Here is a 26,973-nt window from a genome sequence, read left to right on the forward strand (position 1 = left end):
GATGTGGGGAGGGAATATCAGGAAAGATCTGCAACAAGGTGTGAGATAACAGATTTGAAATTGGAGGCAGAGAGTGTAATGGACCAGGGCCTTCTGGACTGGCAACTTCTGGAATTCTTGTTAAGCATAGTGAGGTTGGTCCTATGAGGGAGGAATAATATTTTGGGGGTGAGAAAACTTCTGGATGTAAGTCTGGTGCTGTTTTTAGTTTGGAATGGTGGATTTAGTGTGGAAAGGATGTTAGTTTTGTTGCCACAGGAGTAGTCAGGATTACCTGGTGAGGACCCGTCCACTTAGGTTGGAGAGGGGGGAAGGAATTGGTGATTTAGACCCAGTTCCCTGGTTGTAGGAGCAGGGTGGAGTGTTTGGAGGATGGACTTTTAGGCTGGGGCAAGTAAGCGTTTGTGTACTCTCTTACTAGATGTTGAATGAGGTATAATGCCAGCCAAGTATCCTGTATCAAAGTGGCGGAGGGGTGGGCTGGGGGCAGATACAGGGAGATTGTGGAGGATAAAGGGGCATTGGTACATGAATTCAAATGGGCTTAGGCTTAGGGGCTTGTGAGCAATGGCTTGTAAATTCATGAGTGCCATTGGAAGAAGTGAAGTTCAGGCCATTTTAACCTCTAGGAAGTTTGGTTAGTTGTTGTTTTAAAAAGGCATTGACCCATTTAATTTTACCTGAAGATTGGGGGCAGTAAGGAACATGAAAGGCACATTTAATGTTTAGAGCCTCCACCAGCTGTTGGTTAACCTGTGAAACAAATGTTGGCCCACTGTCTAGCTGGATGGAGGAGGGAACTCCAAACCAGGGGACAATATGGGTGAGGAGAATAGAAGTAATAGTGTGTGCCTTTTCAGTGGTGGTAGGAAAATCTTCTATCCATCCAGAGAATGTATCTACAATTGTCAGAAGGTACCAGGCCCATTTTACGGGGAGCATGAGGGTGAAGTTGATCTGCCAGTCCTGCCCCGGCAGGTGTCCTTGGGCCTGGTGTGTGGGGAAAGGAGGTGGTTTGATAGCTCCCTGAGAAGAAGTTGTTTGAATGCTAATGGAATATGCCTTAGTAATACCTATGAGATTGGCAGCCATGGTGGGAAAATATATATAAGCTTTTAAGAGCTAGAGTAGGGGGCAGTAACCGGCATGGAAATCGTTGTGCATGTATGAAAGCATAGAAAGTTCCTGGGACTTGGGCAAGACAATTTTATTATTGAGGTAGAACCATCCTCCTCCCCAAATAGCACCAACCCGGGTGAGTGAGGTTTGTTCCTCCTGGGTATATACAGGGTGTATGCTGGGGAAGATGGGCAATAATGATGTGGTTTTAAGGGCTGCCTGCTGGGCTGCCAAGTTTGCTGAGAAGTTTTCCTTGGTTATGGCATCTGTAGCCTTTTGATGTCCCTTACAATGGATAAAGGTGGTCTTTAGTGGTAGTTTAGCTGCCTCCAGCAGTTTGTGTATGAGTTTGCCATTTACTATGGGGGTTCCTTTTGTAGTTAGAAAACCCCTTTCCTGCCAGATTAAGTCATGAGAGTGTAGGATGTGGTATGTATATTCGGAATCGGTATAAATGTTAACCCTCTTTCCCTTTATTAGGGTGAAGGCCCTGGTTAAGACAACTAGCTCCACCTGTTGAGCGGTAGTATGGAGTGGGAGAGTGCTGGATTCTAGGAGTTTATTTTTAGCAATGATGGCATAGCCAGCTGCTGGACATGGCTCCCTAAAAGAGCTAAAAAGATCTTCCGTTAATGAATCATGTGGGTATTCCCTGCAAAGAGGCTTTTGAAATGTGTTGGAAGGGGGAGAAGAGGGAGTTTAAGAGGTCCAGGCAGGAGTGAGAGAGCTTAGAGTCAGAGGTGTTTACAGGGAAGAGGTGGCTGGGTTGAGAGCTTTACATTTCTAGAAGGTGATTAGAGGGTTACCTATGAATAAGGCATGTATCTATGAATAAGGCATCCTGTAAGCAGGATGGTGGAAGGGATAGAACAGATCAATGGCTCATGGGATCCTGTAGGTTATAGGAAGATGCAGTAGTAATGTGTTGGTAGAGAGTGAGTTTCTGTGCCTCTGAGGCCAGCAATATAGCTGCACCCAAGATTTTTGGGCAGGGTGGCCAGCCTTGGATGACAGTCCACTTGTTTTGAGAGGTATGCAGTGGCTTGTGAGGCACTGCCATATGTTTGGCAGAGTAGTCCAAGAGCGAGGCCTTGGTCAGAATGTACATACAGTGAAGGGGGCCAGCCCCTCCACACCTTTGTGTATTTCTCATCAGGCGGGACGAGAGACTGAGAAAAGAAATAAGACACAGAGACAAAATATAGAGAAAGAAAAGTGGGCCCAGGGGACTGGTGCTCAGCATACAGAGGACCTGCACCTGCCCGGTTTCTGAGTTCCCTCAGTATTTATTAATTACTATTTTCACTATCTCAACAAGAGGAATGTGTCAGGAGAGCAAGGTGATAGTGGGGAGAAGGTCAGCAAGAAAACATGTGAGCAAAGGAATCTGTGTCACAAATAAGTTTAAGGGAAGGTACTATGCCTGGACGTGCACGTAGGCCAAATTTATGCTTTTCTCCACCCAAACATCTCAGTGGAGTAAAGAGTAACAGAGCAGCATTGCTGCCAACATGTCTCACCTCCTGCCACAGGGCAGCTTTTCTCCTATCTCAGAATTGAACAAATGTACAATCGGGTTTTATACCGAGACATTCAGTTCCCAGGGGCAGGCAGGAGACAGTGGCCTTCCTTTATCTCAACTGCAAGAGGCCTTCCTCTTTTACTAATCCTCCTCAGCACAGACCCTTCACGGGTGTCGGGCTGGGGGACGGTCAGGTCTTTCCCATCCCACAAGGCCATATCTCAGGCTGTCTCAGTGGGGAGAAACCTTGGATAATACCTGGCTTTCCAGGGCAGAGGTCCCTGCAGCTCTCCGCAGTGCATTGTGCCCCTGGTTTATCGAGACTGGAGAATGGCGATGACTTTTACCAAGCATACTGACTGTAAACAATTTGTTAACAAGGCACATCTTGCACAGCCCTAGATCCCTTAAACCCTGGTGACCAGGGAGACCTCTCACCCAGCACTGGGATTTTCTGGTGAAGCAGCAGAAGCATGAGAGGAATCCAGAGGGGAGGAAAAGGGAGACTTACCCACTAATTGGAGACTGGTGTTGGACGTGATGTTCTGAAATGGGGGTGATCCTTGCCGGAGCTGCCCAGAAAGGGGGAGAAAGAAAAAAGAGGATGGAGAGTTTGGTCAGGATCTGGAGGTCAGCCCAGGGCCAAAGAGAAAATAAGAGAAAAACGGCTGCAAACAGGGAGTCCACTCAGGATCTGGAAGCAGGCTTCAGTCTAATTTTTGCTGCTTTTTGCTTTCCAGGTTGCAAGAGAAGACTTACCTGTTTAGAACCCAATCTACCTTCTGGGTTTCTGCGCCAAAATATAGTGGAGTTTTTTTCATAATCAGGAGTTTGAGAGGGTACAATGGAAGTTGTTAGGTTTTGAAGGGAAGGTGAGGGTTAAAGAAAGAGAGCTGGATGCTCTACGACAAATGCAGGTTTTACGTCTAGCCCAAGACCTGCAGAGGTGGGGGACCAGGTTAATGCCCGAGCCCACTGCCACTTACAGGCTGGGGTACTTACAGGTATGGAAGGGAGGGGTCCGGGCAGTATGGCTTGCTGCCCAACAGGCTATTGATGAGATGTTCCCATGATGAGGTGACTTGGTCCTTGTTCCAGTAGATTGTGATAGTGATGTTCCTTGGACTTTTTCCCAGCAGAATGTGATCAGAAAGTCGGGTGGTCAGGCGGATGTTTCTCACACAGAGAACCACTTCTGCGAGATTAATTTCCACACTCCTTCCACCACTTGTTTGAACCTTCAGCTTTATCCTATTAAATTCAAAACAATCTTTTAACCCTAGGCAAAAATTTATATTTCCATGGCTTCTTATATAACCTTTTAGTAAAACACACACACACAGACATTTTTCCTAACACACCTTGCATGTAAAAATATTTGTAGTAGTATCAATTACATGTTATAATGATGACTCTTAGCAATCTTACTTTTAATGTAAAACCTGGTATGTTAATTATGTACTAGGTGCTGATAAGGTCTTACTATTCCAGCATAGCTAGGGGTGTGGCCAACTCCACATGTCCCCAGGCCTTACCTAGCTGTAAAGCAGGCAAGTCAAACAATTTTCAAAAGCCAAAGAAGCAGTTTATGACCTTAAGGCATTTAGCAAACCTAATATTTGAACATAATTTAGACCACATGTTTATATTTTGAAGACATTTGTGAAAACTTTACAGAGGAGATAAACAGTGACTTTCACGTCTCATTTAACCAGTTTGCACAGAGAGAAAGAGGCCAGAGTCTGACTGGTAGGAAATTCTTACCCTTTTGCCAGTAGGCCAGGTTTCTGGGTTCTCTCTCCCTGAGCAGCCCTAGTGACCCTGCTCAACTATATGCAAACAAACACACTACCATGCATTAAGGAAGCCCCTCCACACCTGTGGGTATTTCTCATCAGGCGGGACGAGGGACTGAGAAAAGAAACATTTACAAATAGTTTACAAATTTTGGAGAAATTAGGCAGAGAGAGAAATCTGACTTAAATTCTGTTTACAAAAGTATACTTAACATACTTAAAATATCAAGAAGCCTAAACTCCGAAAAGTTAGTTTAAGGTTAAAAAGCTGATGTGTTCCATTAATTCCTGTGGGTCTGACAAAGGTAGCCTAGGAATTCCAGATAAATTGAACAAATGATGACTTGCTAGAAATGCACAGGAAACAAAATAACTATCCACAAGACCAAATAAAAGCCTTCTAGAAGCAAAAACAAATAAACAGGAAAGCAACCCTAATTTTTTCTTACTCAATTTACCCTGGAGGCTAAAGTGTTGCCCAGGGCCCCAAAAGAGCCACATAATAAATATTTTATTCCTGATACACAATTCAATATCCTTAAGTGCACCGATATCATCATACATCCTGTGCAATCAAGAAGTTCACTTTAGGCATCTGACCAATAAGCACTCCAGTGCCAGCACTATCCATGCAAAACAGTAAACATAGTGTGAAGCAGTGCAAGCATGTTTGGGAAATTTGGCTCCACACTAAATCCAGCTTCAAGCTTAATTATATAAAAAAAAGAATTGCCAAACTGCCAATGCATTTCTTTACAATACTTATTATTTTACTTTAATCAAGACTAAGAGCTTTAACTATGAAAATGTTAACTAGCCCACTTTCTCCAATTCTTTATCATGTTTTAAAGAATATTTTATTATCTAAAGTTTTTCCACATCTTTCTCCCCTCATCACTGGTTCCTTACTACACTGTTTCACAAATAATTTTTTTCAAATGTGTAATTTGAACTAACTTTTAGATAACTTCTTAATTAGACAAAATTATTCTTTTTCTCAGTAATAACACAATCTTTTTGGCACATTTTGTATACAGAACTCTGTGTTAACTAGAAGTATTATCCTTAGTAACCTAAAATTTTAGTGAAACCCTAAAAAGAAATCCTGAACTATCACATATGGGCATTCATAGATAAGAACAATTCCATAATTTTTAGAAACATATTTCCCCATATCACAACCCTTCCTTAATTGGAAATGACCCAAATATTCAATGAGCATCAAAATTAATTTTAAGCTTTTAATTTACACAAAAAGTTTACCTAAAACATTTATCCCATTTACTGTACTCAATTCTTTCATTTTTAACAGTTTATCTAGATTACTTCTGTAAACTGAGATATTAGACACTATCACTTAAAGTTAGTTATTTCCTTGCTAACCATGTTTCTAATAGCCAGTGAATATTAGGTGCTCACCTAAACCTAAGAGTCTCAGAATGAAATACATAAGTATTTTGCCAGTAACTGAGAAGATGTAGCTAACATTCAATTGCTCTTATTTGTCAAAAAAAAGGCACAGAAACCGAGATCATTTTGTTTTTGCTGGGTTTGTAGTTTTATAACCTTCCATGCCAAACATTGACATCTCAAAATATTTAGCAAAAACAAACATAAAATCCAGACAAAATGTATGCTGACAATTCTGAAGGCATTTCTATTTTTATTCTACCAATAATTTTAAAGCCAGCTTGTTTAGTAAAGTTATACTTAAGTCACTTGAACTTAAAAATTGCTTAGACTTATTAATTTATGAGCGCTTTTTTACTTATAAGCCAATTTGGCAAACATAACATATAAGTGTACATACAAATAAACACATCTAGACATGTATACACACACACAAATGAAGATCTAATAGCTTGAAACCCTAGCCATGAGATGGCAACACAAGCTTACTGGTTTTACTTTGTTTGCCCCAGTAGGTAATCCAATGAAGGCTGTGAACCAAAATTTTGGTTAAAGCAATTTCCATGGCAGTTTGATTTTTTTTTCTTTTTCTTTTTTCTTTTTCTTTGAGATGGAGTCTTGCTCTGTAGCCCAGGCTGGAGTGCAGTGGTGCAATCTCAGCTCACTGAAACCTCTACTTCCCAGGTCCTGGTTCAAGCAATTCTCCTGCCTCAGCCTCCTAAGTAGCTGGGATTACAGGCACCTGCCACCACGTCCAGCTAATTTTTGTATTTTTAGTAGAGATGGGGTTTCACCTTGTTGGACTTGTTCATGTCTTGAACCCCTGACCTCGTGATCCGCCCGCCTCGGCCTCCCAAAGTGCAGGGATTACAGGCATGAGCCACCGCGCCCAGATGGCAGTTTGATTTTTTTTGTTTTTGTTTTTGAGACAGTCTTGCTCTGTTGCCCACGCTGGAGTGCAGTGGCGTGATCTCAGTTCACTGCAGTCTCCGCCTCCCGGGTTTAAGCGATTCTCCTGACTCAGCCTCCTGAGTAGCTGGGACTATAGGCACGCACCACCACGCCCGGCTAATTTTTTGCATTTTTAGTAGAGATGGGGTTTGGTAGAGATGGGTTTCACCACGTTGGCCAGGATGGTCTTGATTTCCTGAGCTAGTGATCCACCTGCCTCGGCCTCCCAAAGTGCTGGGATTACAGGTGTGAGCCATTGCGCCCAGCCCTAGCAGTTTGATTTTTAATGGTGAAACCTCCCCAGACTCCAAAGAACACTGAGACCAAACAGTACCAAAGGAGAGCATCACTCTTTCACCAGGCCCTCTGCTTAGAATAGCAGCACCAAAGCCTGGATATATGCAGTGGCAATGCCATTCCAGTTTTCCATTCAACAGTAAACTCCACATTCCAAACAATATTGGGGCCAAATAGCATTGCAACTGCGAGATAAAATTCTAAGGAGGGTTTAGTACTAGACCTCAGAACCTCTGCCAAGGGCATCCTCTTTGGAGAGGTTGAGGTCTGGAGGATTCCCGTCTGGGGCTTCCCCTAGTGGGGTCCAATCTTAAGAGTGTCAGACGTCTCTGACCTTAGGTGGGCACCGGTCCTGCTTGCATGTTTTCCCTCTAAAGGGAATGGCCTACTATGAGCTTTCATTTTGTCCCTGGATGAAGGCCTTGACTTTTAGCATCCTTATAATTTGATAAGGCCACACTTTCCCATGTTTCCCATTCCATGAACTTAGTAACTGGAGGCTGGATGTGTTTCTTTTGCCCTTAGCCAGTTGAGTAGGGAAAGGGAAGAATTATGCATAAGAAGAGGTTTAAGTTGCCTGAAACAGGTGAGTTTGCTCTGAGCTAAGCCACACATAGGGATCAGGGACCACACCCAGAAAAGATTTTAAAAAGAGTCCTTCCCCCTTCTGGGCAGGGCAATTATCCCCATTCACTCCATGGTCTTCAGGCAATATTGAGGATTGACCCCAGCCAATTTCCCTCAATTTCCAAGGAGCTACTAGGAAACAGCTGCTAAAAGACTAATAAAGAAGAAAAGGGAAAAAAAATGAAAAAGACCCAGGTCCCTTAGGCAAACCAGGTGGTGGCGGTTAGGCTTCTTCACGTGAAAACCCCTTAGTATTCACCAGCCACGGCCAGAAACCTCCATGTTTACACGCTGCTCACCAAGGGCCCCAGTTGGAAAGGAAAAGAGGGAGATTTCCCTGTATGTAAAAGGGGAAAGGAGAAAAATGAATCCCAAACTTTGGGCCTACCTTCTCCTGGCTGGTTCACCAAAATATGTTACCAGTGGAGGGTGTCCAGGTTCTTGGCATTTTGAACAAAGAATTGGACGAAATGCACAAACAAAGCAAGGAAAGAAAGAAGTAACAAAAGCAGAGATTTATTGAGTACACTCCACAGTGGGAGCAGGCCCAAGCAGCCACTCAAGGGCCGGGATACAGGATCTTCTTGGGTCCAAATACCCGCTGGAGGTTTCCCATTGGCCACTTGGTGTTCACGCCATGTAAATAAAGTGATGGCCCCCAATCAGTCTGATTGTTTGCAGACGGCAACCAGTCAGAGGCTGAAGTGAAGTTACAAAGTTACACTCTTACGCAAACGTCTGGTTGCCAAAAGCAACCAATCAGAGATACTTTCTTTCTTTTTCTTTTTCTTTCTTTTTTTTTTTTTTTTTGAGATGGAGTCTTTCTCTGTTGCCCAGGCTGGCGTGCAGTGGCCCGATCTCAGCTCACTGCAAGCTCCGCCTCCCAGGTTCACACCATTCTCCTGCCTCAGCCTCCCCAGTAGCTGGGACTACAGGTGCCTGCCACCACGCCCGGCTATTTTTTTGTATTTTTAGTAGAGACAGGGTTTCACCATGTTGGCCAGGATGGTCTCGATCTCTTGACCTTGTGATCCACCCGCCTCAGCCTCCCAAACTGCTGGGATTACAGGCGTGAGCCACTGCACCTGGCCCAGAGGTACTTTCAATTAACCATCTGCCATGCAGAAAACGTGGGAGTTTGCAAAGGGAGTAGCCTCTGGTCCTTTTGTTACTTAGGCATGGAAAGTTAGAGTTTTCCTTTCAATTTAGTTCTACAAAGTCAGCGTGAAATGGCCTTAGGTTTCCTATTCTCCTGCCTCACTGGTATCCAAGGGACTCTGCCATTAGGCTAGCTGTGGAGGGATGGAGAGAGAGCTGAGGCCTCAAATGCCAGTATTCCTTCCTTCTAGATTTACGTGTAAGACCAGATAATCTTCCAGACCAAACAGTATCTGTTGATGCGTATTAGGCTCGAATGAGAAGGAGAGAGAAGTGGAGCACTGGATTGAAGAGAAAGCAAAAAACCTTCCTAGATCAACGAGGAAATAGCCTCTTCTAGAATCCAGATAGGGCCCTGGACTCCTGTGGGACAATGTAGTGGGTGAAAAAATTGGTAATGAAGTCCTCGGATATGGGGATGCACTTAGAAGTCTTGGGAACAAGGAAGAGAGACATCCTGTGGTGGTGATTTTTAGATCCAAAACCCAGGGGCTTGGGTGTCTTTTGGGGGGGATTAGTAGGAGAGATTGGCACATTGAGAGAGGTTCAGGATAACTGTCTGAAAATGAGAGATTTTTATTGCTTATACTGATGTCCCAATAGGGTCTGTATGTGGTTCAAATAGGTAGAAAAGAATGAAGTCCGAGGCTGAAGATAATTATCAGTCAGAATTTTAGGATTGTGAATACTTGTCCACAGAAATAGCTGGGCCCTGAGCCTCTACTGATGATGTAGGAATGGAGGCAGTTAATAAGCTTTAAAGTCATAGGGTCTCAGGGCTAGGGTATGGTGAGGACACTTTGCCACCCCTAAGGTTCAAAGCCTCTTGGACTGGAGGAGGTTGTTAACAGATATCCTAGGCAGAAAAGCTGTGTCAGGTTGTGGTGTATGAAGAGGGAGAATTTGACACCAAATAGTCAGCTGGCCATCTGCTCACCTGATCCCCTGTGCTCCCTACTCCCACAGGGTCTGCTTACAGAACAAGGCACAGCAAGGAGGCAAGACATAAGCAAGAAATGTGCTTGATGTTACCCACTGCAGTCCTTCTTCCACTCTGGGGGATTCTGAAGACTCAGAAGAGGGACAGGAAATGGATTCAGTCTAAACCTCAAGGCCAGGACATTGCCTCATCTTCGAAGCCTGGATGCAATGCTCCAGGGTATAACCACTGCCCAGAAGCACAGCTAGTACAAGCTGCAGCCTCAATCCAGGCAAAGAGCCAACTCCAACAGGTCAGGCTCCAAGGGATGAAGACTGAAAACGAATGTGTTGTGCCACTGACTCTAGCGTTTGCTTTTCCTTGTGTTTTTGCATGCATTGTAGACCTTGGCATCAGCATTTGGCTAGCTTTAAGACAGAAACTGAGAAGGTTTGTGTTTTATGTGTCAACTTGACTGGGTCACAGCATGCCCAAATATTTGGTTAAACACGATTTCTAGGTGCATCTGTGAAGATGTTTCTGGACGAGACTAATATTTGAATTTGAATCAGTGGACTAAGTAAGGCAGCCTGCCCTCCCCAGTGTGGGTGGCCCTCATCCTTCTCTCTGTCTGACACTCTTCTAGCTGGAACATTTGTCTTCTCCTGCCTTCGGACTCAGACTATCACTGGAATTGATATCATTGACTCTCCTAGTTCTTCAGACTCAGATTGCTCTCCCGGGCCTTCTCAGCTTCCAAATCACATGAACCAATTCATTATAGGAAATTTTTTTATATATCCTATTAATTCTGTTTCTCTGGAGAACCCCGATTAATACAGATTTATTTTCCTACACCCCAATAACTCTCCACTACTCCCTCCCTCAACCCCTGGTAACTGTCCTACTTTCTGTCTCTATAAATTTGACTATTCTCAGTACCTCATATAAGTGGAATCATGCAATATTTGTCCTTTTGTGACTGGCTTATTTCATTAGCATAATGTTTTCAAGGTTTATTCATGTTGTAGCTTGTATCCAAATTTAGTTCCTTTTTGAGGCTGAATGATATTCCATTGTATGTATATATACCATATTTTGTTTATTCATTCATCCATTGATAAACATGTTGTTCCCACATCTTGGCTATTAGGAATAATGTTGCTGTGAACATGGGTGTACAAATATCTGAGTCCTTGCTTTTTTTTGACACAGAGTCTCACTCTGTTGCCCAGGCTGGAGTAAAGTGGTGCGATTCTCAGCTCACGGCAACCTCCGCCTCCTGCGTTCAAGTGATTCTCGTGCCTCAGCCTCCCCAGTAGCTGGGATTACAGGCACGTGCCACCACGCCTGGCTAATTTTTTGTATTTTTAATAGAGATGGGATTCGTCATGTTGCCTAGGCTGGTCTCAAACTCCTGAGCTCAGGCAATTTGCCCACCTCGGCCTCCTAAGGTGCTAGGATTACAGGCGTGAGCCACCATGCCTGGATCGTTGCTTTTCATTATTTTGGGTATATACCTAGAAGTGGGATTGCTGGATCATATGGTCATTCTGATTTTTTGAGGAACCATCATACTGTTCTCCACAGTGTCTGATGACCTACAGTTTTGAGCTCAGCCTTTCTAAAATAGCAGGAAAAAAAATGAAAAGAAAACAACTAGAAGTGGAAGTAATTTGTCCTTTATTAAGCCAGATATACACATCCTGATTCAAGCTTGAAAACAATATCACCTCTTTCGCTGATATGTAAGTACTTTTTTATAATTTAAATTTTAAGTTGTGATTAATTAAAAACTTAAAATGTATAGTCTTTATATGCACTGGATGTCCACAAGGTGACCCTTGGTTGCTAAATCTTTGAGAAAGGCTGAGTAGACATTGAACGAATGTATATCCAACTTACTTGTCAACTCCTCCAACAACATTCCCCACCCCCTGACCCAAGACATGCTTTCTATGAGCTCCAACAGTGCCCCTAGTCTTCAACCGCTACCACATCTGTGCTCTTCACACTCTTGTCCTTTCCCCAGTCTCAACTGTGAGCCATGGACGGCAGAGGCCAGTTTTTACCCTTCAGGTCTCCAGTTAGGCCTGTGATGGTTCTAGGGTTTTGTCTAGGCTGCGAGTCTGATTGGGGCTAGGACAAAGGGTCAAATTCAGGATGAAACTCAGCCTGGCCAAGAGCAGTGGATACATAGCCCCCATCATCCTACTTCTCAGATGCTCCTAGAACTCCAGCCTGGGATCCTTTATTCTCTGTACACTCCACCTTCTCCCCACACAAGACCCTCTGCAGACAGCAGGCACAAGGAGCAGATAAATGACGCTCGATGCTGCCTGTCAATTCAGATGGGCCTGGCATAACGGTTAACTAATGGGTTTCTAGTTTTATTGATAGGTTCTCCCAAAACTAAAGGAGTTAAATTTCTTTAATAGCAATACATGCTCATTGTTAAAAACTCAGATCAACTGAATTTCCCTTGAACACTATTAACATTTAGTGTATTATCCTTTCACATTTGTATAGATTATTAGAAAAATAAGGTGTAGTTTATACGTTTATACATTTTTGCTTAGCAGTATATCATAGACATCTATTTCATTATATTCAAATGGCTCAATAATATTCCCCTGTGTAGCTGTACCATAATCTAGCCAAACTGCTATGTGGGGGCCTGGTTTGTATTTGATTTTTCAGTAACATAAACAATGCTGAGATAAACCTCTGGCTATCAGCTAGATTATTTCTATTGACTGATATTAATACATGATTGGAATTTTAACCACAAGGGGGAAGTAGGCAACCATGAGAAGACAGGCTAAGATTTAGAAAAAAGAAAAAGAGGCTGGGTGCAGTGGCTCACGCCTGTAATCCCAGCACTTTGGGAGGCTGAGGCAGGAGGACAGCTCAAGCCTAGGAGTTCGAGGTTACACAGAGCTATAATCACGCCACTGCACTCCAGCCTGAGTGACAGAGCAAAACTCTCTCTCTCTCTCTCAAAAAAAAAAAAAAACCTATTTAGAAAGTTATCTCACATACATAAGCTTACCCCAACCTTGTAAGCAGGGAGTAGCATTAGTATTAGCCCCATTTTTTGGATGCGAAGCTGTCTTCTGATTTCATTATCAGGCGCTCTTCTCTTCACAGTATTTCCAAATAAATTGACAGCAGTACAACATTTTGCCTACATTCAATTCAAGTCCAGGCACTGTGCTGGGGACACTATGAGGCATGCAGAAATAAAGAAGACAATCCCTGCCCCTCGGGGGGGTCATTATCAGGTGTGAGGACAGACATACCTAAATAACCAACTGCCCACCGTAACAGACAGGAGAGCCCAGGAAGGCAGGAAATTCACTTCAACAGTGAGGCTGGGCACAGTTTTATGGAAGAGGTATGCTGACAATAAGAGGTAAGGTGTATTTAGCCTTTACTCTGTGCATGGCACTGTGCTAAGTGCTTTACCTGCATAATCTCATTAAAACTTCCCCACAGGCCAGGCACCGTGGTTTATGCCTGTAATCCCAGCACTTTGGGAGGCCAGAAGAAGAGGATTGCTTAAGCCCAGGAGTTTGCGACCAGCCTGGGCAACAGAGCAAGGCCCTATCTCTTAAAAACAAACAAACAAACAAATCTCCATAGACCTGGAAGGTATCCTACCCTGTTTTACAGAGAAGAAAACTGATGGTCAGAGAGGTTAAGAAACTGGCTACTGTGGCACAACACTGGAACGCATGTCCTTAATGTGAATTCAGGAGGCCCTACGAGGGTTGGTAGACTTTCAACAGGCAGGGCTGGGAGAGAGACTTCTAAGAGAGGAAACACAGAAATGAAGCTCTAGAGGCAAGAGATACAAGCACATCTGGGAATGGCAAGGGGATCAGCGTTCCTGGGGTGTGAAAAAGGAGGAATCTGAAGAGATCAAAACTAGAGAAAGAAAACTGAGTCAGAGTGGTGAAGACCACGAATAGGAAGCCAAGGAGATCCTACTGTATTTTGTATTCAGGGGAAATCAACTGAAGAGAATGACATCATGTGTGCTTTATGAGGATTAATTTGATGCATTGCATAAGAAAACAAGGATACTAGTTAGGGGCTCGTTAAAATAGTCCTGGCCAAAGATAACTAGTGAAGGAATGAGAACCAGAAGACATTACAGAGATAAAATCCACAAGATCTTATTAGATGCTGGGGAAAGAGAGGAAAGAATCGTGATTAAGATTTTCATGTTTGGGCAACCAGGAGAATGTGAGTGTGTATACCAGGAGAGGGGCCGGACAGAAGGGAGAGGCGAGTTCACTTTTCTTTTATGAGCTGGAGGGACCTCAGGGACCTTTGAGTGGAGATGTTTAGTGGCGAGTTAGAAACAGGAAGCTGGTGATTTAGACATAGTACCTGAGAATCAGAAGAAATGACCCAGGGCTGGGTGTGGTGTCTCACACCTGTAATCCTAGCACTTTGGGAGGCCAAGATGGGAGGGCCGCTTTAGGCCAGGAGTTCAAGACCAGCCTGGTCAACATAGTAAGACCCTCTCTCTATAGAATAAAATAAAATTTTAAAAAAGAAGAAGTCTGGGTGCAGTGGCTCACACCTGTAATCCCAGCACTTTAGGAGGCTGAGGTGGGTGGATCACCTGAGGTCAGGAGTTCCAGACCAGCCTGATCAACATGGTGAAACCCCGTCTCTACTAAAAAAATACAAAAATTAGCTGGGTGTAGTGGCAGGTGTCTGTAATCCCAGCTACTCAGGAGGCTGAGGCAGGAGAATCACCTGACCCAGGAGACAGTGAGCCAAGATTGCGCCATTGCATTCCAACCTGGGTGACAGAATGAGACTCTGTCTCAAAAAAATAAAAAATAAATAAAAAGAAGAAGAAATGACCAAGGGAGCTGGCCAGGGAAAAATCTACACTTAAGATTCAGCAAGGCATGTTAGACCCTGATAACCTGCAATTCCACAGCCAGGTTTCTATTCCAGAGAAACAAAATCACAAGTGCAGAAGAAAGCGTATGAAGGGTGTTCACAGCAGCATCGTCTGTCTTGGTGAAAGCCTGGGTCAGGGAGGAACAGGCAAATAAACCATTAAACATCCACATTGTGCAATAGTTACAAATTAAGTAGATCAAAGGTATTGACATGGACAGATCTGCAGAACATACAGTGGATGAGAAAAACAACATGTAGTGCAATAATAATGTATAACATTACTTATGAAAAAAGAAAAGCCAAACAATCCTGTCACATATATATTTTAAATGATGTATGTGTAGGCATAGGGAAAATTCTGGAAAGCTAAACCCATGCTAATTGTGATAAAGGGGAGGATTTGGGACAAACTTGGAGAGCAGAAGGGGTTAAATGGGGTTTTAGCATAGTTGTCAGGTTTTGATTTCATAAGAAATATGTAATCATCTGTTATTTATGTGAATAAAAATTCTCAAACTATTTTTAAAAAGAAAGATTCAATGGGAAGAGGAAGCAATGGAATAGACAGGAATATATTCTGAGATTCTAGGTAGGACACTGTTACTGGGAACACTGAGAGAAGTTTCTGGAATGCAAGGTGGAGAAAGGATCCACTGCACTCAGCAACGCTGCAGAGACAGCAGCCAGCAGGATGAGTCCTGTGAGCTCGGCTGGTTGTCAACACCTTTCACTTACAGCCACTAGCTCCTGTGTCCTTGAAAGGTTGCCATGTCCCACCAGTGCCCTTGAATGAGATGGAGATTTTCTGTTCTTTTTTGAGTTGTAAACATCCTAAAGCATTTCATCAATTTCTTGTATTTAGACATTCCCTTGCTTTCCCAGAAATTCCACAGTGATATTCTCAGTGTTCTCTTCCCAGTCCTTCAAGCTGTGTACGAAATCTACTTCTTCCCAGTCCAGCTCTGGCAAATACCTGCCTCCTCTCTTGTTCTCCATTCAGAAAACTTCCAATTTGAGGTCATTTGTAACAGCATTACTGTGGTGGTGATGGTGGTGGAGTTTATAGAATTTCTCATGAGACCCACAGCATGGATGTGGCTAACACTGACTGAGCACACAAAGGTGCAGGCACTGTGCTAACTTCATAGGAAGTATCTCGGTTAATACTTTCAGCAACCCCAGTAAGTCCGTACTATTATAACCTCCATTTCACAGCTGGGACTTAGTGTGGCTGAGCGACCTAAGGTGGTAAGTGGCAGTAAGCTTGTGGTGGGTGACTCTGTGTTTGTCTCACTATGTGAGTTTGTTCTAAGTGATCAATAGGGGTGGGGACTGGACTAGGAACAAGGTCTCAGGTATGCAGGGGTGTTCAGTTTACCAAATGCCTTTATGACCATTAATTCATTTGATGTCACCACAGTGCTTTAATGACATGGGTCATTAGGGAAAATAATGAGATGAGTCAAGCTTTGTAATTCCCTTAAAGTGGTCAAGTCTGGGTTAAGGGCTTTTAGGGCACATTAACTCACTAAGTGGTCTTGAGCAACTTTGCAAGGGGTGGGAGCAGAGGGGGCCCCCTTTGGCCCAGCTCTCTACAAATCATCGAGTTCCTAGCAGCCACTCCTCCTGGTCTGCAAATTCTTGGCGAGGCACCCTCCTGCTCTCCAAACCCACCCATTCCAGGCGATCCCTTAAGTGGCAGAGGAGCCAGGTTCCTGGGGTTAATAAGCAGGCTGTTTATAGCCAGCAGCAGTCACGGGACAGCCAGCTGGAAGGTCATGCCCCTTCTGAATGTTGAGGTTTCTCATAAACATTTCCCCAGTGAGCCTTCTGGGAGATGAGGAAGACTCTGGGCCCATTGCCCTTGCTGGGGCAGAGCACCAAGGCCCCATACTCACTTTCTTCTCCTTTCTCCCGAATCTGGCTCTCTTCCTCTTTCCTCTTTCCTCTCCGGCTCTGCTGTGATTCCTTCCCTTTCTTCAGTGGAAAGAGGATATGTTTCACAGTAGACACACAGGATAACTCATCCTTCTGAGCCTCAGTTTCCTCCTGAGTAAAATGGGGTAATAATGGGGCCTTCATCTCAGGATGTACGGGAAAGTGCCTAGCACTGTGTTAGGTACACACAGTGGACATTTAAAACATATTGGTCATCTCTTTCCCCCTCCACCCTATCCTTTTGCCCTAATCCCAGACACTGCCCTGTTTTCTTTCTATTTTCCTGCTCCAGCCTGCTCCCATCTCCACTCTGGGCACTTCCACCCCACTGACTGTGCTGCTGCTGCCTGGGAGGGTAGACGAAGAAGCCGGGCTTCATTCAGAGGAGCGCTGACCACCGCGGGGCCCGCCTGGCCTTGGCACTTCCCCACAAGACCACACCCTAGGCCTCTCTGCTTTTAGTAAATAGCCCATGGGAACTGGGGGTGGAGGGAGGATGTAGAATGGGAGAGGCCAAGACATTTTAACCTTTGGCTTGTATTTGCCCTTAATCTGGCTCTTCCAATGGCTTAATGGTCAGAGATCATTGTGTAAATTGCTGTGTGACTTTGGGCAAGTCCCCTTCACTCTCTGAGCTTCAGTGAAGTGTGGGATGGAAGTGAAGAGCAGAAGTTGGGTAGAAGTGCAGGTCCTGGAACCAGACCATCTCCACCACTTACTAGCTTGGATTACATAACTCCTCTGTGCCTCAGTTTCCCCAACTATAAAAATGCAATTTATAGTATACCTAATTTATAAAAGCACTTTTATAAATACTATACCTAATTTATAAAAGCACTTTTATAAATACTATACCTAATTTATAAAAGCACTTTTATAAATACTATACCTAATTTATAAAAGCACTTTTAAAAGTACTTAGAATAGCGCCTAGCCCCTAGTTGGTACTAAATTAATCTCAGCTATTATATGCAAATGGGAGGTAGAACAGGGGTCTGTGCGCATGAGAGGAGAGCTGGACCTTCTCTGAGGGTATTCTAAAGTCCTGAAAACCCACATTCCTCCTTTTTGGATAAGAAGAGGACAGAACATTGAACACAAAGTACTTCTCCCAAGGAGACCATAGGAAACTTGTCAAAGACTTTCAAAGCCAGATGGACCCCTTAGAGGTCATCTGGTCTAACTTGTCATGCTATAGTAAGAACAGGGCAGACCAGAGAGATTCGGACTTATCTGGGACCATAGAGCTTTTGACGAGTTACAGAATTGCAGGTGGTACATTGATGGCAAGGGAGGCACTTTAAGGGGACAGTGGGATGGGCTGCCAGAGGGCTGGTGGGATGCTACCATCAGAAGTCAGATTCCCAGGCTCCATGACCTCAAGGATTCTTAGTTCAGGCACTTACCCCATAACTAAAGCACTGATGTGACCACTGGCATCTTTAATAATTATAACCATGTAATGAGGAGGGACTATATCCCAATCACTGCACCAGATGCTTTCACATGCATTACTTACTCCATTCAAAATCCCCTTGACAAATGAAGAACCATGCCTTGCCCAAGCTGCAACAATTACAAAGGGGCAGAGCTGGGCTTTGAATCCCGGTTTTTCTGATGCCAAAATCAGGGTTCTCATGCAACACTCTTTTCATGTTTCCCAGAGCCTAGTTTGAGGCTTGAGCCTCAATAAATAAGGGTCTTGTATTTGTCTCACTGGGCTGGCCAAGCAGATCTTGTATTTGTCTGACGGGGCTGGCCAAGTGATAACACTAATGAATCAGCCTGGGTCCCAGTCACCTTTCCAGCCCTTTCCACCCTGACCCACAAGCCATGATGAGAGACCAGACCCTGTGTAGGAAATCTTTCTTCCAGGGGCCCTGCCTCTGTGTTATCTGTCCCCACTGTCAATGGGAGAAGCAGTGGCTACTTTCAGAACAGACAGGGGAGGAGGGCTTAGAGCCTGGGGTGACACTTCTGGCTGCTGGGCCTGACCTCCCCAGACTTTAGCCAGGGCCTGACTTGAATGGGAGGAGCATGAACAAACAGAAAGTGGTAGGAGAAGCAAGAAACCAGGTAAGGTGAAAAAACTTTTCCCCTCCAAAAATGTGAAGTTTACAGTCTATGTGAATTTGTCAACTTAATATAGTGTAAGAAGCATAAGGTTTAATACAGTTTTCCCCCCAATGACAGCAGGAACCATATCTGTTGTATTCACTACCACATGCTTAGTGCCCCACCCAAGGCCTGTCTAGAGTCAGCGCTCAATAAATAAACATGGAAAATGAATGAAAAAAAAACTGGAGGGACATAAGGAAGAGCACTGAAATGTGGGTCAGAAAACCTGCATTACAGTTTTTAGCTTCATCGCTCACGGCAACCCTTGGACAAGTCACTTCGGCTCTGTAAACCTCAGTTTCTACATGTGTAAAATACTGCACAGGGCTTTGAAATCACAGACTTCCGTAGGAGTCATGGTTCCATAACCACCGAATGTCAAGTTGAAAATTGTATTTCTTCAGAGTGAGGCCGGCTTTAGCAATCTATGCTGAACCAGGGCCAGAGGAAGGCCAGAGGTGTGGTTCTAAGAATGAGGATTAAACATGAGAGAGACTATAAATCTGCTTGGAGAACTGCAGCATTAGGAGGGTACAATGGACCTGGCAGGCATGACAGATACTCTCTGCCCTGGAGAGTCTACAGCCCTGCCCATGCAAGGTGTCAGTATCAGCGGGAGCACAGATGGGCTTAAATCAGAAGATGTTTCAGATTATCTAGTCCACACTGGACAATAGCCCAGTGAAGGGTTAAAGGCTGAGAGACAAAGACCCAGATATTCTAATTCCCAGCTCAATGCTACTCTTCCCACACCACCATCAAAGGAGGGGGGTGGTGGTGAGAGGGAGAATTTGAAGAGAAACAGATTGGACAAAGGAATGAATGCCTCCATGTAGCAACAGCTTCAAAGGGGCTTCAGAATAGGAGATATCTTGTTAAAGAAGGAGGAACGAGAGGGGGAAATGGTTAAAAATAATGTCTTACATCTATGTGGATTATGTTTCCAACTATATCATGTGTAGTCACTTATTGCATGTGAGGTACTATGGTGGAGAGCTACTGATGGGGCATCAAAAAGCCCATTTCATTACCCAGCTCTGCCATGTACAAGCTCTGTGACCTCGGGCAAATCCTCTCTCTGATCCTCAAATTTTCATGTGAAGCATGAGGCAATAGTGCCTACCCCATAGACCTATCCTGGGGACCAGGTTAGGAAAGGGAAGTGGAGGGAGGTTGTATCCTCTCTAAAATGCTCTGCAAATGGGCAACACGGCAAAGCGGTCACAAGCAAGCGTGTGAGGTAGACCATCACTTAGCCTTTCTTTTCTTTCTTTTTTTTTTTTAAGACGGAGTTTCGCTCTTGTTGCCCAGGCTGGAGTGCAATGGCACGATCTCGGCTCACTGCAACCTCCGCCTCCTAGGTTCAAGCGATTCTCCTGCCTCAGCCTCCTGAATAGCTGGGATTACAGGTGCACGCCACCACACCCGGCTAATTTTTGTATTTTTAGTAGAGACGGGGTTTCACCATGTTGGCCAGGCTGGTCTCGAACTCCTGACATCAGGTGATCCACCTGCCTCGACCTTCCAAAGTGCTGGGATCATAGGCGTGAGCCACCGCTCCCGGCCCCACTTAGCCTTTCTATGACTTTGTATCCTCATCTGTAAAATGGATGTGGTGGGAATCAAATATAATGCATTTGCAGCCTTCGGCACAGTCCCTGAAACATACAAAGCCTGCAACATCCTTTTAGTTACTACCACTAGATGGGTTTAAAGAATTTTCTCATGTAATCCTCGCAATAATCCTATGAGGTAGGATTATTATTATTCTCATATTGCAGATGGAGAAACCAAGACCTAAAGAGAATTGCTTACCCAAATCAATAGCTAATTAGTAGACAGCAAAGCCAACTAGAACCCACATGCCCTATCAGATCAGGCAGGCAAAGATCAGAATTAGTGAGTAGGGTAGGCAGCAGTGGGAATGTCTGTGGAGTCCAGAAAATAATGCGGCCACAAAGCCAGAGTTCTGGTAGCTGCAGAGGCATTTCCAACTTTAAACTCTGGTCAGTCTGGAGCTCAGTCAGAACAAACCTTGTTTCATCTTTGATTTAAGGAGCTGAGAAAAATAAGCTCTGGAAAGAGAAGAGGGGACCCTGTGTTCCAGCATCATCTGCGTTATTGATTCACTAGGCTAATTGCTTCGCCTCTCTGGGCCTCAGTTTCCCCAGCTGTATATGAAAGGTTGAACTAGATTAATGCTTCTCAAACTTGAATGAGGTTCTGAGTCACCTGATGATCTTGTTCGAATGTAGATTCTGATTCTCAGTAGGTCTGGGAAAGAGCCTGAGATTCTGACTATCTGACAAGCTCCCAGGCCATGCCGGTGCTGCAGAGCTAAGGATCACTCTCTGAGGAGCAAGGTACTAGATCAGCTCGAAGGACATTTCTGGTATGATAATGCCTATGAGAGTGATACACCAAAGACCGAGAAGTAGAGCAAAAACAAATTCTGCCCCAAGTGCCTTACAGTATTTATAGGGGTCCAGTGTGAGGGCCAGGCTATTTCCCATGGACCACAGACCCCTTTAAAAAGGGGCTTGATGTCCAGCACTCAGTCAGGCATTCAGCTGCAGAGCCAGCTCTCCAGACTCTTCTTCCCAGCTCATCTCCCACCCTCACCTGCACTTCACCTCCTGAAGGGAAGAGACAAAATTTTCTAAGCCGCTTCCCTCCCCTATCAGGGCTGGGGAGGCAGAGGCTTGTTCCTAATGAAGACAAAGGACAAGGCTTAAGGGACACTTGAGAATCTTTTTCTGTCCTTCCTTTTTCTCATTCATTCATTCATTCATTCATTATTCATTATTCAACTATTTATTGAGTACTCTCTACGTGCCTGGTATTCTCCTAGGGGCTGAGGTTATAGCAGAGAAAATAAGACACATGTGGTCTCTGACCTCATGTTGCTTACATTCTAATTGGGAGGAAAATGGGACAGGCCATAAATAGGTAGATTTTAAAAATGAATGAGATCATCTAAAATCACAATAGGCAATAAAAGAATAATGAAACAAAGTGACGGGGTAGGGGGCTTCTTCTATTGTCCTCAGGACAAAGTCCAAGGCTGAAAAAGCTCATCTCCACCTGCCCTTCTGTGCTTCTCCAGCCTTATCTCCTGTCACTTTTCACCTTGAACTTTCCATTCCAGCCACACAGGACATGGAGTATCAAGGCTGGAAGAGGCCAACCAGCCTTTGATCCAGTGGTTCTCTCAGCCCCAATCACTCTTTCTCTTTGTCCCTACCTCTTCCTCTTTTTCCCTCTTTCTCACCCAACTAACCCCTCCTGCTCTTTCCCAGCTTACTCGCCACTCCCACTGGAAGCTGGCCCTGCTGCCACTGATCTGGGCTAGGAATCCCTCTGTGCCACCTTCCCTTATGACAGCATCCATCACCTGTGCAGCCGTGTTGATTGGCTGTCCTTTCCCCACCAGACTGTAAGCGCTTCAAGGGCAGGAGTCCTGTCTTATTCACTCTGAATCCTGAATCCTCAGCAGTTGCTGCAATGCATAGCACAGAGTAGGTGCTTAAGGAACACCTGTTGAATTAACTGACACTAAGTTTAGTACATTTAAGAGCTCAGTAATGGGCTGGGCGCAGTGGCTCATGCCTGTAATCCCAGCACTTTGGGAGGCCAAGGTGGGCAGATCACCTGAGGTCAGGAGTTCAAGACCAGCCTGGCTAACATGGTGAAACCCCATCTCTATTAAAAATACAAAAAATTAGCTGGGTGTGGTGGCAGGTGCCTGTAATTCCAGCTACTCAGGAGGCTGAGGCAGGAGAATCACTTGAACCCACGAGGTGGAGGTTGCAGTGAGCCGAGATCGCACCACCGCACTCCAGCCTGGGCGAAAAGAGTAAAACTCTGTCTCAAAAAAAAAAAGCTCAGTAATACGAGACAAAGGCATCTACAAGACATGGCTTTGGAGACAAAGAATAAATTGATAAATTGGAAGGAAAAGAATGTAACAATTCCTCAGTCCCTTCTGGAGTCCACTCTAGTGGCTTTCAGCTCTACACTGTATCAGGCCTCCTATAAGCCTTACCAGGCAGACTGGGCAGAAATTATTGACCCCCATTCAACAGCTGGGGAAGGTCATGCCTCAGAGAGGTGAACCTACTTCAGCTGAAGTTACCCAGCCAGGTGGTGGCAAGGCATGTCCAAAGAAAGGGACCAGAGACATCAGATTCAACCCCTCCCTCTTGCAGGGGATGGGGTAGGGGTGGTAATCTGCAGACTCTGAATTAAGTGTTCTAGCTCATTTCAAACTCAAAATAACCATTTGAGGTAAACAGTAGCCATAGCCACAAAAAAAGTAGACACATGATTTGCCCATCATCCACCTTCCCCCCTAACCCAATTGTTCCTGGGCAGACCGTGCAGAGTACCACCCCATTTGTCCTCAAGGACTCCCCGCCTGGGGTCAACTCACGAGAAACTGTCCACCCGCAGATTGACTGGGACAGACAAAACCCTAGACTTTTAATTTCCTTATTTCACAGTTGGGGGCAATCCAAAGCTTGGAGAGAAGGAACTAGTCTATAGCACATACTGAGACAGGGTCAGAACTCCGGAGTCAGAACTTTCTGAAGTATAGCTCACAAGTCCCCTTGACATGAACCTTCTGAGTTGGGAAAGGGCTAAGAATGATTTGAACATGACCTGGCATTTGTTAGCTGTGGTCAGGCTGGGCGAAGAGAGGCAGCCCCTCTGGTAGTTCTACTCTAGAACTCATTAGTTCCCTCCAGTCCTCAATGGTTTGTGCATTGGTAGGTAGCCCACAGGAAGTAGGATGTGGGTTGCTTATTACTTAGTGACTGTTTATGAAGATTGTTATTGCTACTACAGCAGTATAGTCTCCCAGCTGAACAATAACCTAGAAAGTATGGAGAGTGGCCGGGCGCAGTGGCTCACGCCTGTAATCCCAGCACTTTGGGAGGCCGAGGCAGGCGAACCACGAAGTCAGGAGTTCGAGACCAGCCTGGCCAACATGGTGAAACCCCGTCTCTACTAAAAATACAAAAAGTTAGCTGGGCATGGTGGTGGGTGCCTGTAATCCCAGCTACTCAAAGGGCTGAGGCAGGAGAATCACTTGAACCTGGGAGGCGGAGGTTGCAGTGAGCTGAGATCACGCCATTGCACTCCAGCCTGGGAGACAGTGCGAGACTCTGTCGCAAAAAAAAAAAAAAAAGAAAGTATGGAGAGTAGGTGGAGAGGGGCTAGCAGAGACATAGGTAGGGCACCTTATCACTAAGAAATAGAGCAAAGGGTATGTGCTTTATGTTCCAGAAGCATATAAATCCAAGAGGAGGGAAGGGAAATTTTGGCTGAAAGCTTGGAACTATATCTAGCATAGATAAATGTGATTCTCATAGGTGCTTGTATTTGCTTTGGGACCCTGGACCAATCATTCAGTCTCTTGAAGCCTTAGCCTCTCCCATGAGAGGGGAGAATGAGCTAGTCTCTAGGGATTCTTCTTTTTATAACTCTCCCTCTAAGTGGGCTTTGCAGGCAGAGGGAGTCATTAACTCCTGCTATGGTCTGAGTGTTCCCCCTCCCCCATATTCCGATATTGACTTCTTTTTTTTTTGTTTTTGAGAGTCTCACTCTGTCGTCCAGGCTGGAGTGCAGTGGCACGATCTCAGCTCACTGCAACCTGCAACTCCTGGCTTCAAGCAGTTCTCCTGCCTCAGCCTCCTGAGTAGCTGGGATTATAGGCGCACGCCACCATGCCCGGCTAATTTTTGTATTTTTAGTAGAGCTGGGGTTTCACCATGTTGGTCAGGCTGGCCTCGAACTCCTGACCTCCTGATCCGCCCACCTTGCCCTCCTAAAGTACTGGGATTACAGGCGTGAGCCACACTGCGCTCGGCTATATTGACATCTTAACCCCCCAAGTGATGCTATTAGGAGGTGGGAACTTGGGAGGTGATTAGGTCATAAAGGTGGAGCACTCATGAATGGAATAAATGCCCTTATAAAAAAGGCCCAAGAAAGGCCCCTCACCCCATCTACCATGTGAGGGTACAGTGAGAAGACAGCCATGTATGAGGAAGTAGGTCCTCAGCTGATCCCAAATCCTTGATCTTGGACTTCCCAGCCTAAGAACTGTCAGAAATAAATCTGTTATTTACATGCCACCCAGTTTATAGAATTTTATTACAGGAGCCCAAATGGATTAGGACAACTCCATTTCAGGTAAGCCCAACAAACCTAGTATTTTCCAGGCCAGGTCCTGTTGAGGCTTAATTTGGAAATCTGTAGCAAATTGTTAGTAGTACAGGCCCGAGACCGTGATCCTTAGAAAGACCGCTACGCTCGGCCTATGGTCAGCTCTTGGGAACTTCTATTTCAGAAGGATTTCCACCATTCCCCAAACTAATAAGAGTAGCTCATTATGCCTAAACTGTACAAACAATGCAGTTTCTGTTGACTGCCTACTTTTCCTCTGGGAGTTTAGAATTCTGGTATGTGCTTAGCCAAGGATGCCTGTGTGACCAGCCCCTAACAAAAACCCTGGCATTGAGTCTCCGGTGAACTTCCCTGGTAAACAACATCTTACACATGCTGTTACAGTTCATTGACAAAGGAATTAAGCACATCCTGTGTGCTTAATTCAGCTGGGGGATGATTCTTGGAATCTCGTGGCTGTTTTCCTCCAGACTTTGTCCCATGCACCTTTTCCCTTTGCTGATTTTGTAACCTTGTGCTGTAATAAATCATAGTGTCAGTGTAATTATATGCTGAGTTCTGTGAGTCCTCCTAGCAAATCACTGAACCTAGAGGTGATCTGGGTACCCCCAACAGGAGATAAGCCTAGATTTCACAGAGTCAGTCATAATCCTGTGCCAATCCCTTAAGAGTATACAGCTTAAACCAGTGCTATCCAACAGATATCTAATGTGAGTCACATGTAATTTTACATTTTCAAGTGGCTATATTTTAAAAAGCAAAAAGAAACAGGCAAAATTAATTTTAAGCATATGTTTTCCTTAACTCAATATATTATTATTCTTTTATTTTTATTTTTGAGACAGAGTCTCACTCTGTCACCCAGGCTGGAGTGCAGTGGTACAATCACCACTGCACTGCAGCCTCAGTCTCCTGGGCTCCAGTGATTTGCCCAGCTAATTTTTAAAATTTTTGTAGAGATGTGGTCTCACTATGTGGCCCAGGCTGGTCTCAAACTCCTGGGCTCAAGCCATCCTCTTACCTCAGCCTCCCAAAGTGTTGGGATTACAGGCGTGAGCCACTATGCTCAGCTAACCCACTATATTAAAAATATATTTAAAATATTTCCATATGTAATTTTATTAAAATTGAGATATTTTATGTTCTTTTATCACACTAAGTCTTCAGAAAACACTGTGTGTTTTATACTCACAGCACAGATCAGTTTGTACTAGCCCCACTCCAAGCATGCAATAGCCACACACGCCTATGGCCTGCCTGCTATATTGGCTTAGAGGTTAATGGCAAGGGTTCTGGAGACAGTGTATGCGGAGGCTAAAGACACTCTGTGTAGGATGCTGATTCAACCATGTTGATTTCCGATTAACTCCAGTTCCAGGAAAGCCACTAAGATTTTCAGTTTATCTACTTTTCCTTGTGTAAGAGCATGTCCTTAACATAAATATTCCCCTTAGGTGAAAACAACCTTAATATTATCACACTTTAGTTGGCCTACACATCCCTTCAATAGAGAAATCATCCCTTCCCTATGCTATATAAGCTCTGGGCTGAGGAGGGGTAATAGCTTGGGGATCCACTATCTCACTTCACAGCCACCTAAGACTTCTGTGGCTTCTGTTTTTAAGTCCCTAATAAATGTTTCTTTCTGAGAAACTGGGTATGTCAGCTTCTTTCTTCAGCTTCTCAGCCTCCTCTGACTTTGGCTGGCACGGGGGTGGGGTAGGTTTACAGAGACCTGTTCACAGCAGAATAGTATGTGTGGGTCAGAATCCTGGTTCTGTGACTTACCAACTGCATAACCTCAAGCAAAGTTGCTTAACCTCTCTATGTATTAGTTTCTTCATTTGCAAAATGGGGATAATAATGTTGGCTACCTCATGAGGTTGCAGAGATTAATTAATCTAAGGCAGCAACTGGTATAGATAGGCTATTGAATGAATGCTGGCTGCTACTCTCTTTATGCTAAAGCTTGGCCCTTTGAGATCAATTTGTCTAAC

At 44.6% G+C, this 26,973-nt stretch overlaps 1 long non-coding RNA gene across 1 annotated transcript in view; it reads right to left on the bottom strand.

The window, feature by feature from the left end:
* The window catches only part of LOC131383789 (uncharacterized), an 84,101-nt gene that overhangs the window by 54,697 nt on the left and 2,431 nt on the right, over positions 1 to 26,973 (bottom strand). Inside the window, exons 2-4 of the long non-coding RNA XR_009214068.1 lie at positions 16,627 to 16,777; positions 3,644 to 3,892; positions 3,153 to 3,213 (exon numbers count right to left, since the gene is read on the bottom strand). This is a non-coding gene — a long non-coding RNA (uncharacterized LOC131383789). The remainder of the gene's footprint in view (positions 1 to 3,152; positions 3,214 to 3,643; positions 3,893 to 16,626; positions 16,778 to 26,973) is intronic.

The sequence above is a fragment of the Hylobates moloch genome, unplaced genomic scaffold (genome assembly GCF_009828535.3).
Source record: "Hylobates moloch isolate HMO894 unplaced genomic scaffold, HMol_V3 SCAFFOLD_6, whole genome shotgun sequence".
NCBI classification, from domain to species: Eukaryota; Metazoa; Chordata; class Mammalia; order Primates; family Hylobatidae; genus Hylobates; species Hylobates moloch.